At 47.8% G+C, this 16,168-nt stretch overlaps 1 long non-coding RNA gene across 2 annotated transcripts in view; it reads left to right on the top strand.

Annotated features, from left to right (window-relative positions):
* The window catches only part of LOC118972154 (uncharacterized), a 72,719-nt gene extending 61,110 nt beyond the window's left edge, over positions 1 to 11,609 (top strand). For both annotated transcript variants that reach the window (XR_012127499.1, XR_012127498.1), the window contains 2 exons: positions 2,602 to 5,036; positions 9,260 to 11,609. This is a non-coding gene — a long non-coding RNA (uncharacterized lncRNA). The remainder of the gene's footprint in view (positions 1 to 2,601; positions 5,037 to 9,259) is intronic.
* The last annotated feature ends 4,559 nt before the right edge of the window (positions 11,610 to 16,168 follow it).

Genomic DNA, 16,168 nt, shown 5'->3' with positions numbered 1-16,168 from the left:
AGCTGATTCAGGAATCACTATTGTGCCTCCCTGGCCATTTCCAGGCCCTAAAGTGACATTTCTCTGCTCAGTCCATTGTCACAAAAGAGGGTTCATGTGCTGTTTTCTCCAGAGCCTAGATTGTCCTCATACCCACTTCACCACTCAGCTCAGCTTATCTTTCCCTCCTTCAACCAGCACCTCCAACTGTTACAGCCTCCCCATACAGCTTCAACTGGACAGCCACTGCCCCTGGCACTCTCCCCTCTACCGCCTTTGTGGGCCCCTGCTCAGTGTGCACAGGAGGATTCTAGTGCTTCCTGAGGCAGCCCTTGCCTGTGGCTTCTGTATCCCCCAGAGCCATTGCCTTCTCTGGGGCAGGTGCCCTAGCTTTTTGGACCTCATGTCCTTGCAGTGCCCTTCATGGGGCTCTTGGCTCCAAGTGGGTCCTTCCTGTGAGCCTGGCTGGCTGCCAGCTGGCTGACTTTGGAGCCAACTCTGGGGAGGGAATCTTGCCAGGGGTTGGCCTGGATTACTGTTGTGAGAGAAGCAGCCACCGCTCCCCATAGAAACACTGGTTTCCACACTCACGAGTGGCCATGCTTCAGGAATTGGCTACTCCTACTCCTGGCACTTTGAAAACTGGCTAAAATGGGCAGCCAAGGAAAGAAGGCAAGACTTTACTGTGAGTGCAGTCCTTGGTCTGCCTGTTCCTGGCTATGTGACTTTGGGTGATTGCTTAACCTCTCTGAGCCTTTATTTTCTCATCTGAAAAATGGACATGAAAGGAATTACTTTATTACCTCCCAGGCCTTTCATGAAGATCAAATGGGATCATGGCGATGAACACTCTTGGTAAGCATACTGGTGCTGAGAGGAGCTGCTGCTGTGTCGTGTGGGTGCAGCATTTCAACTAAGACACGAAAGGCTGTTCTGGGGTGGAAACAGATAAAATTTGCCATCAGTTCTCAGAAGTACTCAAGGGACATTGCTAGACTAAGTGTTCCCTCCTATTCCTGCATCACTAACCCCACAGTGGAGTATTGCCATCCACTTTCAGGCATACTGTAATGTTTCCCTCTCTTTAAAAAATCCACAACCCTCTTGACCCAATATCCCCATTTACCCACCACCCCATTTCTGTTCCCTCCTTTGCAGCAGGACAGTGGAATTCAAGCTGTCTTTACTGGCAGCTTCTACTTCCTCACCTCCCATTGTCTCTTGAACGCATTCTGTTGAAGTTTACCCCCCCATCAAGGCTCGGGATCCATGCTGGTCAAGGCAAGCCTGGCTACATAGTTTGCAGGGCTCAGGGCAAAGTGAAGACATGGGCCCCCTCATTCAAAAGTGTTTGTTTCCTTGAGTTATCATAACAAGTTACCACAAACTGGGTGGCTTAAAACAACAGGAATTTTTTCTCTCACAGCTCTGGAGGCTGGAAGTCTGCAATCAAAGGGTCAGTGGGTGGTTCCTTCTGGAGGCTCTAAAAGTCAATCTGTTCCACGCTTCTCTCCTACCTTTCAATGGCTGTAGGCAATCCTTGGCTTTCCTTGGCTTGTGGCTATGTCACTCCAGTCTCTGCCTCCATCTTCACATCACCTTCTCTGTGTGTCTTTTCCCCACCTTTCTATTGTAAGGATGTCCGGCCTTGGATTTAGGGCTCACTCTCATCCAGCATGATGTCCTCTCAAGATCTTTACCTCACTGACTCCTGCAAAGACCCTTTATCCTAGTAAGATTATATTTTGGGTGGACATATCTTTTGAGAGAGGGGCCATTCTTCAACCCACTGATACCAGGGTTCTTGTTCATGAAGCCGAAGAATGAGCTTCACAAACACTCAAGGTAGGAGAGCAAGGTACAGGCTTTTATTTAGAGATAAAGTGAGAGGACAGAGCTCCCAGCTCATGCCAGGAGGGGACAAGAGAGTCCGTGGTTGGCTCATTGTCTAGGGATTTTGTGCGCGGTTGAGGATTTTCAGGAATGAGGGTAAAGGGTTAGGGGTGCAGACTTGTTCAGTGGTCCCAGAATGCTCATTCTTGATGAGTAATAGAAGAAATTTTATGCTCTGATTCGTTCTCAAGATAGCAGTTTCCCTCTGGGAGTATGTCAATTAAGACCGCCTACCCTGTCCCCAAGCTGGGCTGGGTTATTGCCCGTTTGCTGAAGTAAGTTAAGAATTTTACTTCTTAACTTCTTGGGCTGTTTATAGTTGGGCTTACTTACTAAATTAGTCTTTTTCCTAGGTTGCAGATTACTTGGTTAGGATCAGAGAAGGAAATATAGTACATAGGTATGGTTAAAATAAGCTGGGCCTTTTAGCAGGCTAAGGTAAATTTTACATGTCATGATTTAAATTGATATAGTGAAGTCACAGGTTATGCTGAGACACTTCTCTTTATCTGGAGAACACTCAAACATTCCGGGCCAAGTTGCTGCTGGCCTTATGAGTTTTAACTGATCTCACTGAAGATGTCTATATTCCTAGTCTGGTATCTTTACCCTAGAGAACTAGTGTGACTCTGACTTTGTGTAATGCTTATCACAGAGTTTCAATAGGGACTTCTTTGCACATTGCTACATTGTTCTGACTGTAATTATCTTGCTCTGCTTTTTCTCCAGATGCCCTCACCCTACTCTGACGACACCCATGGTCCCTGTCTCAGAAGGATGGAGATGCCACTAAGTGGTGCGGAGGAGACTGGAGGGAAGCTCAGGAAGACTTCAGTTTGGATGTGCCAAGTGTGAGAGGCCTATTAGGCCTGAGAACTGTCAAGGACGCAGGTGGATCAGTTGGTCTAGATCTTAGAGGAGGGTTCAGAGCAATAGATGTCTGTGTAGAGGGGACCTTTAAAGACCCAAGAACAGGTAAAATCCTCAAGGGAGTGAGTGCACAGAGAGGTAGTCTAAGGCCAGAGCCCCTGGGCTCTTCAACTTCCAAACTCTAGAGGATGGAGGGAGGAGGAACCCTCAGAAGGCACTGAGGACTGACTGGCCAGTGAGATCAAAGAAAAACCAGGACAGCTTGGTGTCCTAGAAGCCAAGGGAAGCAAGGGTTGAAAGGAGGACAGAGTGATTGATTATGTCAAATGCCACTGAGAGGCTCAGTAAGATGAAGACTCTGAACTCACCCAGGATTTGACAGCAGGGAAGAAGGCTGCAGATGACCTTGGACCACTCATGTTTCATGGGTATGCAATCTTTGCAGCCAGACAGGACCCTGGGCTTAATCTAATGCTCTCCTGTGACCATCTTGAAATTCTTAAATAACTTTCTGTAGTGGTGAGACAGGGACCGTGGGTGTAGTCAGAGTAAGGCGAGGGCCTCCGGAAAAAGCAAGGCAAGATATTTGCAGTCAGAGCAATGTAACTACATGCAAGGAAACCCCCTACTAAAACTCTGTGTTAAACATTCAGCTCTAGAGTAATTCTTCAGTGAGATCACTTAATATACCCCAGATAAAGAAGAGTATATTATACTAATCATTTATAATCATGTGTAAGATTCACTTTAACATGCTAAAAGGCCCAGGCCTTTGTGCTGTCTTTCTTCCCTCAGATCTGATAAAGTGATTTTGCAAACTGGGCAAACTAATTTAGCATGCAAGCCCAGCCATAAACAACACAGTAAAAGGCAAGAAGGATTCCGCCTTAAAGATAAGATTGCATTTTAATACCCAAGAAGTTAAGACATTAGAAATTCTTAACTTACTCTTTAGCAAACAATACCTCAGCCCACCTTGGGGGCTGAGCCAGTGGCCTTGTTTCATATGCTCCCAGACCAAGATGCTGGTATCTCAGAGAGAAATCATCAGAGCAGGAAGTTACTTGTGTTCAGTTAATTCTAAATATTCTGGGACCACTTAATAAGCCCACATCCCTAAGCTTTTTTTCATGTTCTCAAAAATCCTCAATTGCCTATAAAACCCCCTAGACAACGCATCACTACGGACTCTCTGTTCCCAGGAGCTCTGTCCTTTCACTTTATCTCTAAATAGAAGTCTGTACCTTGCTCTCCTACCTTGAGTGTTTGTGAAGCTTCATGAACAAGAACTCCAGCATCACCTGGAAGACTCTTACTCATCCCTGAAGGCCTGACCCCAACTATCACCACCTTTATGTCACCACCCATGTCCCCAAGCAGAGTTATCCAGTTGTTCCCTGATGATCTTACAGCATTCAGTACATGCATCAATTAATGCCCGACTCTCATGTGATTTGTCTGTCTGCGGTAAACTGTGAGCTTCCTGAGGGCAGGTACTTCTCATCTCTATATCCCTAGAGCCTAGTCCAGTGCCTGTACAAAGTTGAGTATTTGATAAAGGTTTTCTAACAGAATGAATAAATGAACTAAAAGAGGAGGGCGGAAGGGAGTAGAAAGGAAGGAAGGAGGGAACCATCTCTTTCCCTGTAGTTGTCCTCATGATAGGGAAGATTTTACAAGGACAGCAACCTAGCGGGTGACTCCACTCTGTCTTGTCCCACCTCCTCAACACAAACACTACAAGGACAGTAATTTACCAGGTGGTTCCCCTCTGCCTCGCCCCCCTCCTCAACACAAATAAAAAAAACACTCCCTTGGTTTCCCACTCTGCCGAGGACCGGACTGGTTCCCAAGGTTCACTCCCTAAACTCCCTCCCCCCTTGCCTGCTCACTTGCTGTGCCCGTAGGAATGTTACAGATAAGGAAGCAGAAAGATATAAATTGCTCCCTTTTCCTTTGTTCAGTGCTCAGACCTTGGGAGGTTACTCCCCTCTGAGCCTGCTGGTGTGAAATAAAGCCTCAACACTCCAAGACCCCCGAGTGCCACTTGGTTTTTCCATCGGTGATCCAGTCCAGGCTTTTTTCAGTATTTTCCATAACATTTGGTTCCCTGACCGGGAAACCCAACCGTGCTGGCTCATTGTTGCCACCGGTTTGGGGCAACACAGGGTGGTGATGGAACAGGAGATCGCAAAGGAGAAGGTGTGCCCTGCCGGATCTTTCGGCAGTCTCCCCCCTGGTCGCCCTGGGCCTGCCCCGCTCCACTTCCCGCCGGACTCAAGGAGGCTTGGCAGGTGAGGACCTGGTTCTGACACTGAATCTGGTAAGGCCCCAGGGCACCTGACCCAGCCAGTCCCACCCATTGGGGTGGAAGGGGAGCCTGATCACCTCCCAGAGACTTCTTAGAAGTCTCACAGGTAGACATTCCCAGGGGGGGAATGTTTAAACTCTGGTCTGTCTGGGTGTGTGTGTGCGTGAGTGAGTGTGCAGGGTGGCTAAAGTCATTCAGTCTGCACTGAATCTGTGATTCCACAGCCTGAGCTATGGAATCAGCGGGGGCCCTCATTTGCTTTCACGGTCAGCCGTCACAGCATATCCGTGATTCAGCTTCGGCTGACCTGGCCTGGGACTTATACAGGTGCACCTTAGCCAAGGCTGGCTGAAGTCTCTGAGAGGAGCATGAACGGACGGGGATCTGACTGGTTTCCTCTCTACAGGAGGCACCCCTCCCTTGTCTGTTGTCACAGCACCGTCCACAGACATGTCATGGGGTCAGGACATAGTAAACCCACAGTCCTTGACCCTATGATCAAGAATTCAGAAAACAACAGAGTAAAATTAACTCCTGGCAGGTTGAAAACCCTGTGTGAATCTGTATTGCCCACCTTTAGTGTAGGGTGGCCTCCAGAAGGAACCCTACATGTCCAACAATCCGCTGAGCCTGGCAGGTCATCCCTAGAGATGCAGGTCATCCTAATCAGTTCCCATACTTTAACTCCTGGTTAGAAGCTGCCCAGACTCTTCCCCCTTCGGAGCGATTCACTTGCAACAGGCAAGGACAGAGTAGGGTCTTAGTTGCCTCAACAAAGAAACCTGCAAAGAATCAACAGAAGCCTGAGCCTCTACAAATTTTTACTGGTGACTCAGAGGAAGAGCTCATATTGCCCCCACCTTATGCTCCCCCAAGGCCGTCAGCACCCAGCCCCTGGTCCCTGATACCCCACCGCCGTCAGCCTCCCTGCCAACTACAGAACCAGTGAATCCACTCCCCACCGGACCAGCAGCCAGACTGCACCCTCAGCTGGGAGCAGGTGCCCTTCAGATGCCAGTGCAAGAGATGCAGGGCCTGAAAGACATAATAAGTATGGGACCATCCAGCCCAGCCAGTCTATGTTTTACTATCAGCCCTTCTCCAGAACTGAAACCCTGCCAGAAAAGTCAGCAAGCCCTGGTTGATCTTATGTAATCCCTCTTCCAAATCCATCAGCCAACCTAAAGAAAAACTGTCAACAGCTTCTCCACACCCTGTTCACAATGGAAGAGAGGAGGCAGCTGGGTTCCTTGGTTGGGGTGCATAGGCTGAAATTGCTGTCCCTGAGGAGCACCCCAAGAGGGACTTCACCACCCCTGAGGAACTTCACCACCCCTGAGGGACAGATCCACCAATATCAGGATGCCCTCCTCCAGGGGATCAAAGCTGGGTCCAAAAAGCCTATGAACATGACTAAAGTTTTTTCAGTCACTCAACAGCCAGAGAGTCTCCTGGACACTATTATGAGAGACTGTGTGAAAATTATCACATCTACACCTCTTTTGACCCTGAATCACCAGGGAGCCAGCAGATAGTAAACACTGCATTCATAGCCCAAGCTGCCCCAGACATCAGACAAAAGCTCCAAAAGCTTGAGGGCTTTGCTGGGATGACTGGAATTGCCAACAAAATATATCTAAACAGAGAAGTTCAGACCGACAGAGCTGGCAGCTGCCCTGAAAGAGAGAGATGGGCAGAAGGCAGAGAGAAGCCAGCCACCTAGAGGGGGGAAGCCCAGGACCCCCTAGCCAGGGACCAGTGTGCTTACTGTAAAAAAAGGGGCATTGGAAGAATGAATGCCCCAACTGAGGCAAAGCCCCGAGGCTCAGTCGCTGCCAGGAAGAGCCCCATGGGGAAAGGCTCACTGGCCTGGCAGGAGCAGACTTAGATTGACAAGGACTGGGCTCTCTCACACTCGGCCCCCATGAGCCCACGGTCAGAATGAAAGTGGGGGGCCAAAACATAACTTTTATAGTTAACACAGGGGCAGAATACTCTGTGGTCACCCTCTCTGTAGCCCCCTTCAGTGAAAAAGACTGCAACTATCCTCGGAGCCACAAAGACAACGGCAGTCTCCCCTCTCACAAGAGGCGAGAGCACGCATCCAGGAACACCTAATCAGACTCAGAGAGGCAGGCATTCTAATCGAGTGTCAGTCGCCCTGGAACACCCCGCTTCTACCAGTCAAAAGGCCAGGAGGAGAGTGCCAGCCTGTTCAAGACCTGCGAGCCATTAATAGAGTGACTGTTTCTTTACACCTAGTGGATCCAAACCCATACACCCTCCTCAACCAGATCCCAGAGCCTAACAAATAGTTCACTTGCCCAGACTTAAAGATACCTTTCTCCACCTCTGGCTGGCCCCGCAAAGCCAGCTCTTATTTGCCTTTGAATGGACTGAACTGTATAGCGGGCGGCAGATGCAGTTAACTTGATGCAGTTAACATGGATGTGGTTTCCACAAGAGTTCAAGAACTCACCCACTCTCTTTGGAGTGGCATTGGCTGCAGACCTTGCCAGCTTTCTGAGAGATGCCACATGCTGCACCCTCCTGCGGTACGTAGATCACCTCCTCTTTGCCAGTGACACCCAGGAAAATTGTGCAAAAGGCACAAAGGCCCTCCTGCAACTCCTGTTGGACTCAGGATACCGAGCCTCATAAAAAAAGGCACAAATCTGCCAACAGCAAGTCCGGTACTTAGGCTTCCTCCTCACCCAAGGAGAAAGGGTACTAAGGCCAGAGAAGAGAAAAGTCGTTAACTCCTTGCCCCAGTCCAGGATGAGGGGGGGACATGTGAGAATTCCTAGGGGCCGCCGGGTTCTGCAAAAATCTGGATTCCCAGATTCTCAGCAATGGCAAGGCCCCTCTGCCACCTCCTGGGGGGGCCAGACTGAAAGCCCCTGTCTGGACAAAAGAGATAAGAGCCACCTTCCTGGAAATAAAAACTGCTTCAGAACAGGCACCAGCCCTAGGCCTGACAGATATGAAAAGGCCCTTCAATCTCTTTGCTACCTAATAAAGGTAGCAATTCTGCATTGCAAAGAACATCAAAAGGAAAACAACCCTATAGCACAGGGGAATTGGATGGCAGATGAAGCTGCCAAAGCAGCAGCCAGTAAGGAGGCAGGGAGAGCTCCTTCCCTCACTATGGCCCTAACACCCCCGGTAGAGGCCCCTCCACCCAGGTACACTGAAAAGGAGAAAGATTGGGCCATAACTGAAGAAGCCACTTTAACTGAAAACTGATGGTGGATGTTGCCAGACAGACGTATCTTTGTCCCAACTGCAACGGGGAGGCAACTAGTCAGCAAGTACCACGAGCTCACCCACCTGGGAAAACCTGCACTGGAGGCGCTCCTCAAAAAGCAATACTACATCAGCCAGTTGCCAGCACTATGCCGAGCAGTGAGTAGACAGTGTGTAACTTGTGCCAGAAATAATGCTTGATCTGCATGCCGACTCCCAGCTGGTGTCCAAAGAACGGGAGTTGCACCCTTTGAAGACCTTGAGATAGACTTCACAGATGTCCAACCAAGCAGGGGACTTAGATACCTCCTAATAACAGTGTGTACATACTCTGGCTGGGTCGAAGCCTTCCCAACCAGAACAGAACAGAGCCGGGAAGTAGACAAAGTTCTCCTGAGGGAAATTGTGCCCTGGTTTGGCCTACTGTCCACAATCCATAGTGACAATGGGCTTGCCTTTGTAGCAGATGTAGTGCAAATGTTGACTAAATTCCTCATTATTACCTGGAAACTTCACACTGCGTACAGCCCAAAGAGTTCAGGGAAAGCAGAGCGAATGAATCCACCATCAAAAGAACCCTAGCTAAGTTTTGCCAAGAAACTGGCCTCCCATAGCTAGATTTATTGCCCCTGGCTCTCCTGCATGCGCTGCACACCTGAAACTCAAGGATTTTTTTCCTTTTTGAATTAGTATATATACACCCTCCCCCATGCCTAGGAAGCCTCTCAGGGAACCTACACCAAATAGGAGATAAGGGAGCAAGAGAACAGCTCCAAGCCCTGGGAGCCACCCTAAATAAACTACAAAATACACCATAGAGCCCCAATCTCTCTAGGAACCCCAGTACATTCCTTCCAGGCTGGGGACTCAGTCTGAGTTAAAGATTGGAAAAAAGACCCCCTCAAACCCCAGTAGACTGGCCCCCACATTGTTGTTCTAACCACTCCTACTGCCCTCAAGGTTGCAGGTATTACTCCAGGGGTCCATCGTTCCAGAGTGAAAAGGGCCTGTCAACCTGACAAGGAAGCACATCAGTGGGAGGCCCAACCAGACCTCCAGATCCTGTCTGCCTCCGCATCCGACGATTGCCCTCTGACTAATAGACACCTGTGCGCCGTGGATCCTGGCTCTCGTCGAGTGGTGTCTTCTATTCTGGGCATTGGACTCTGTGCTGTTGCACCCCTGGACTGGACTATTCCTCAAAAAAGAGTTGCCCTTTCTATTGTCTATTGGGTAATCGGTAAGCTGTTTTACTGTGCTTACCTGTCTCTCCTAGCTGAATTCAAGTCTCAGCCTGCATTTCCAAAGTACCTCTCTGTAATGTTTAATTGTACAAAAGTTATCAAGTGCATAGTGGGCCTAAAGGGAGCTACCTCCTTTCCCCCGGTGAGATTTCCTAGGCGGAACAGGCTGCCCCTTTACTGATCCCTGCTCTAGTAGGGCTCAGTGGAGCCGAATCAGTGGCAGTAGGCACAGCAGCTCTAATAAAAGTAGACTTAGGGCTCGCTGCCCTAACAGAGGAAGCTGATCAAGATTTAGAGCAGCTTGAAACCACCATGATTCAGCTGCAAGATCAAATTGATTCCCTAGCTGAAGTGGTGTTGCAAAATTGTAGAGGACTGGACCTCCTGTTCATGTCACAGGGAGGCTTATGCATAGCCCTTAAAGAAGATTGTTGTTTTTATGCAAATAAGTCTGGCATAGTTAGGAGCTATCTAGCCAAAGTAGAAGAAACATCCAGCGTAGGAATAAAATGTTAGAAAATAAAAAGTCTTAGTTCCAGGGATGGTTTGAATAGAATCCATGGCTAACAACTCTTCTAACTGGCCTTGCTGGGCCAGCGATTCTGCTGTTCCTTAAACTATTAGTGGGACCCTGTATATTTAACTGGCTCATTAACTTTATCAAAGAACACGTTTCCTCCATACAGCTCATGGACCCTGTCATAAGCCAGGGAGATGATGCCCCCTAAAACAAAGTGTTTGAAGGGGCATCAGAGGGGGGAATAATAGAGAAGATATACAAGGCTAGCGGGTGACTCTACTCTGTCTCGCCCCCCGCCCCTCAACACAAACACTACAAGGACAGTAATTTATGAGGTGGCTCCCCTCCACCTTGCCCCCCTCCTCAGCACAAACAACAAGAACACTCCCTTGATTTCCCGCTCTGCCAAGCACTGGTTCCCTAGGTTCACTCCCGAAAATCCCTCCGCCTTGCCTGCTCGCTTGCTGTGCACGTCGGAATGTTACAGATAAGGAAGCAGAAAGGTATAAATTGCTCCCTTTTCCTTTGTTTGGGGCTCAGACTTTTTGGGAGATACTCCCCTCTGAGCCTGCTCTTGTGAAATAAAGCCTCAACACTCCAAGACCTCCAAGTGCCACTTGGTTTTTCCGTCGGTGATCCAGTCCAGGCTTTTTTCAGTATTTTCCGTAACACTCAGGGTGCGTGGGAGCCCCCTACTGGGGAAGTTCTCCTGTTTTCGGGACTGACTTCAACACCTCTCCCCTTAACCAAACTTTCTGGTAACAGATGCTAACTTCTCAGCCACAATGACCTTAATTTCCAAACTCCAGAGTTAGGACCCTCTATCTGACAAGTATAACCATGTTTTTTTAGAGAAAGTAAGACTGGATTTCTAGAATCTATTTGCTAAAAAAAGAAACAATAGGCCCCAAATGGAGTCACTTTTGCTAAGCCCCACATCAGCAAATCAAGACTTAATAGCTAACCTAATTGCAGTTGAAGCTTCTCCCAGGAATGTAACCTTTAACCGATCAATTGGGAATGATTTGGTCAGAGCTAGTGAAGTAATCTGCCTGATATACCCTTTCTGTTCCCCTAAGGAAAGTGAAGTTGCCTGAAACAATCCACTCTGCTAGAAATTTCCTTCTCCCACCCTCTTCTGCTATAAAAGCCTTTCATTTTGTGCAGCTCTGGAGCTTTTTTCTCTTTGCTAGATGGGATGCTGCTCTGATTCATTAACTATTGAATAAGCCAATTATATCTTTAAATTTACTCAGTTGAACTTTTTTTTTAACTTATCATATGCACAACGTATGACTGCTTAGGTTTCTGTTAGAGAGAATGCGACCAACAATCAGGGCTTATGGATCTATTATCTATTTACTACAGAACATTTACGAAATATGGGTAAGTGCGAAGGAAACTCCATCCACAGCCCTACATCTTAGATGCTAAACATTGTTAATATTTTGCCATAATTTCCTCTTGTATGTATGTAGGCATCAATACATGTACATGTGTATACATGAAAGATAATATATACCTGTGAGTGCATATGTAAAATACATGAGTGAAATCATGCTGGTCTTCCATTTCATACCAATGGCATCTTCACATTGTAGCAGGTGCCTGCCCGCTGTCTTAATTCTATGAGAAGCAGACCAGCTGCCTCAGCCAAGTCCCCTGGAAGACAGTTGGGTGTCTACAGCAGACACCCTATGACTCCTGGCTCTGTCTTGGCCCCCAATGCGTCCCCCATCTGTAAACAGGGGTTCTAGAAGTGCTAAGCTGGCCGTTGGCCCAGGCCAGCCATGGGTGAGTAGAAGCACTGGTGGGCCCTCCACCTACGCCCCAGCTCCTTCCTGTGAGGTCCAGGAGCAGATGGAGGACCAGTACCAGCTTTCCTGGGAGCTGAGGGCAGGGATGGAGGGAGAAGACACTTCCTCAGGGATGGAAACTGGGAGCCCTGCATGGAGAAATCCAGCAGTGGGGACTCTGCAGCCTGAACTGACTATTAGAATGCTCCCTTCCAGCTGAGTTGGCTGTTGTATTGCTTTTATCCCAGGGAAGAGGCCTGGTGTACCACCCTTGTTGGTGTAAAAGACACTCGTTTCGTCTTCTCTGTATTTAAAAAAAAGGCAAAAAAAAAAACCCAGTAACAAAAGTCAAGTCACTCATCAGTTTTCTTTGCCTCTCTCAAGGCAACACCATTCCTAGAGCGAAATTATTGTAATAGAAAAGACAGTTAACTTTTTTTAATAAAGCAGAACCTGGAGGTAAGAACTTGATGAGTCACAAGGGGGCAGCAACGTGTTCCTATCTTAAAGGAAGCGAGGAAGCCTTTCATCACTAGCAGTAAGAAGAATAGCTGTAAGCCATACAGCAATAAAGGATCAGCTAGCTAGTGAATTTACAAATGACTGGCTAGTCCCCACTCCAGCATCAATATTTTAAAAAGAAATAGGAGCTTAAATCTCATCACAGCCACTTAGGCTATGCCGCTCTTGAGTCAGTGGCAATCTATTTGACCCTCAGTTTCCTCATCCATACCCTAGGGATAACTACTTCATAATATTATAACTTCCTTACATGATTGTCTTGATAATTAAATGGGATAATTAAGGTAATAGGCAAAATGCTCAGCATAGAGTAAGTGTTCATAAGTTAAATATTTTTATTCTTACATAAAGAACCAAGGGAACTGTTAATGAATATCTGTTATGTGCCCAGTACTGTGAATCCTTAAAGCAATCAAGTGAGGAATGATGATAAGTGAAATGAGAGTTTGAATGACAGATGGGAGATGAAAGACATGGCCAAGGCCAAACAGCTAGCAACAAGAATAAAACTAACGCATAGCAAGGAGTAACTGTGCACCACGCACTCTGTTCTTAGCTCTTTTCAGGAATTATCTCACTTGCTGCAGCAATCCTATGCAGTTAGTACTCTTATTTGACAGAAAGGGAAACTGAAGCGCAGCCAGTAACTGTCCCACAGTCATACCAGGGAGTCTAAGTATGAGACTGAGGTTAGAGCTGAGGCAGTCTAGCTCCTGAGCCGGAGCTCCAACCTTCATGTCAGCTGGCAGAGATAGGATTTAAACTGAGGTCAAGGCCAAGCTCTTCCCACTGTCTTATGCTGCTTCCAAGCTAGCTGGCACCAAAGGCTGCCCAAGATTCTCATGGAAAAAAAAAACAATCCCTGCCTTGACCACACACACACATCTCCAGCTGCTGCCATGTTTCCTTCGTTTCTGTCATAACCACACTTCTTAGGTTGGCCATACTCACTTCTTCCATTTCTTCCCCTCTCACTTCTGCCTCCACCCATGTCAGTCTAGCCCCTGCCACCACCACTCCTCAGAAACAGCAATCATCAAGGTCACTAATGGCCTCCATGCCACTGAGCCCGCAGACAATTTCTCAGCCCTATTCTGAAAATTCTAAATTTTCAGATGTTGACATTGCCAACATCCTGGGCTTGTGCAACACTGCCTTCCCTTGAGTTTCCTCTCACTCTCTGGTTGCTTCTTCTCTGTCTCCTTTGCCAGCTCAGTATTCTCTCCCTGGTCATGGAATGTCCCTGCACCTCAAGCCTTGGTCCTGAGTGCCTTTTCTTGCCTCTGTACTCTTTCTTTCTGACTCTTCTTTCTATATTGTTCCCAGCTTCAATACCATCTATGTACCAATGACTCCCAATTTATATGGCGACCCCAAGCACGCCTCTGAACTCCAGACCATGTATCTCACTGTCTACTGGACATCTCAACCTGAATGTTTCACAGGCCTCTCCAACTCAACATGATCACTCCCCTGCAGACCTCTGGCCCTCTCCTCTTCCAGTGTTCCATATCTTCACCTCCTCTGCTTAACCTACCACCAAGTTCTGTTGCTATGGATCTTCTTTGGGTCTCCAAACTTTGTCTACTTCCCTCCATAAGGTTGTCTGACTGTTTCCCTTACTTCCACAAAGGTTTCCCTGCTTCCACTTACCCTGTCTAAAATGCTTCAGTGGTTTCCTCCAAAGATAAAGGTCACAATTCCTGACATGGCCTCTGAAGCCCAGTGTGGTCTAGCTCTGCTTCCTTTCCAGCCTCGTCACCTCTCAGGTCCCCCTTGCTCTCAGGACTCTAGTTTCAATGGCATGCTTTCAGTTCCTCCTGGATGCCCGCTGCCTCTCACCACAGGGTCTTTACACCTATTGCTCCCTCTTCTTGCAACAAGTCTCCCTTCTACTCTACCTAGTTAATACGTCTTCATCCCTTTGATCTCATCTCAATGATCATTGCCTCAGAAAAGACCTGAGCATTCCTCCTGTTATGTCTTCTCAGCTAATTCTCCTTCCTAGACCTGATTATGGTTGTAATTGTACATGTCTGTATGTGATTCTGAATTGTTGACCTCTCCTAGACTGTGCCCTAAATCATGAAGTGTATAAATATGTAAAAACTCATTCACCTAAACACTTAAGATGTGTGTACTTTATTATAATGCCAGAGGGATGTGTCTTGGAATTCAGTCCTTCCCTCAGCTGTGTCCCCGTTTCCTAGCACAGTGCTGAGTACAGAGCAGCTTCTCGGCAAATATTCGTGGAATGAAAGAATGAAAATGAATCTTTTTCTCTCTTCAGAACCTCTACCATTGCATCTATCACCTAGGATCCAGTGACATATCCTGGCTACTTCGAGCTGTATCTATCAGGAAGAGAACCAAGTTGATAAATGGAGTCATGTAGAGGTCAGGGACTAAATACCAGTTAAATATGTTACGTCTCCCAGGGGTTTTCACACAAGAGAAATGGAAGCAGTCACACTTTCCCCACACTGGGAGTTGGGAGGTATGTTGGAGATGGGGGACTCTTTTAGCTATCGCTCAAATCATACCCCAACTCCCAGTGTACCTTAATTAGAGGGAAGGCCAGAAGAGTGAGACTCATATGGACAGTGAGTGGCTGGAGGTCAGAGTAAATCCCCATGTCCTCTCAGAGATTTGACTTGCTTCATGTTCATAGTTCAGTTTGTTTACTGAATGTTTATTGAGCACACACTGCGTACCAGACACTGTGCTGGCTCTGGGGATACAGTGATGACTGGACTGACATGGAACCTGCCCTCTAGCAGAAGGGACAGACAAGCAGGAAGTCACAGGGCAACATGATAGCACCCTGAGAGGCATAAGTATTGGGTGCCCTGGGAGCCAAGAGGAGGGCCCCCTGACAAAGCCTGGGGTGGAGAGGAAGTACACTTGAGCCCAATCTTCGAGAATGCATAGGGCTTGACCAGGTAATTGGCAGTAGGGGACTGTGAAGGAAGGCCTTGCAAAACAGCAAGAACCATGTGAGCAAAGGCACAGAAATGTGAAACTGCATGGTGTGTGGGGGAGCTGAGGGGAGCTCTGCTTTGCCTGGCAAGGTTGACATTGCTGGGAGGAGGCACCAGAGGGCTGGGGCACAGACCTGTCATGCAGGAGCTGGGACATCATGGCAAGGCATTGAGGAGGTAAGGTTAGTGCAGGCTTTTCACACAGCAGTGGCACATTGTGGTTTGATTTGCTTCCTTGGCTGCTGTGTTGAAGACAGACTGGAGCTGGCTGTGCAATGCAATGCACCTCAATCAGCCACTGGGGGCTGGTTAAATGAGAGGGTAGCCCTTCTGGGGGAGCAGTCACATATCTGGGAGGTTTTTGCCTTGACTATAAACCACTGTCCCATACCCTGGCAATAAGGCCTATATTGATTAGTGTCAGAGTTACCTAGAAACTTACAGTGTGTGGTGGAGATGAGCTCAAAGCAGCAAGGAAGACTCAGGCCTCGCTCGCCCACCAGGAGCACCCCTATGCATCTGGCACAGGGCTGCCCCTCCCCTTCCTGGCCGGAAGTGCCCACAAGGAGGCAAGGGCAATTTTATCTGTTTTAAATTAAAAATTTTAATTTTGGAAATGATTTCAAGCTGACAGAAAAGCTGCAAGGGTTGTACATAGAACCCCCATATAACTCCATTTTAAAAAGTCACTGGTTCTCAGGGGGCACCTCCAGTCCTTTCTGAGCATGTCAGGCTGCCTTCCTCTCAGCCACCATGGATCTTGAGCAGTCAAGGTAACACACTAGAAGAGGCGGACAGGAGCCAGT

This window comes from Manis javanica, chromosome X (assembly GCF_040802235.1).
Source record: "Manis javanica isolate MJ-LG chromosome X, MJ_LKY, whole genome shotgun sequence".
Lineage (NCBI taxonomy): Eukaryota > Metazoa > Chordata > Mammalia > Pholidota > Manidae > Manis > Manis javanica.
Note: the sequence above shows the minus strand (reverse complement) of the source record. Positions and strands in the feature narration are given on the sequence as shown.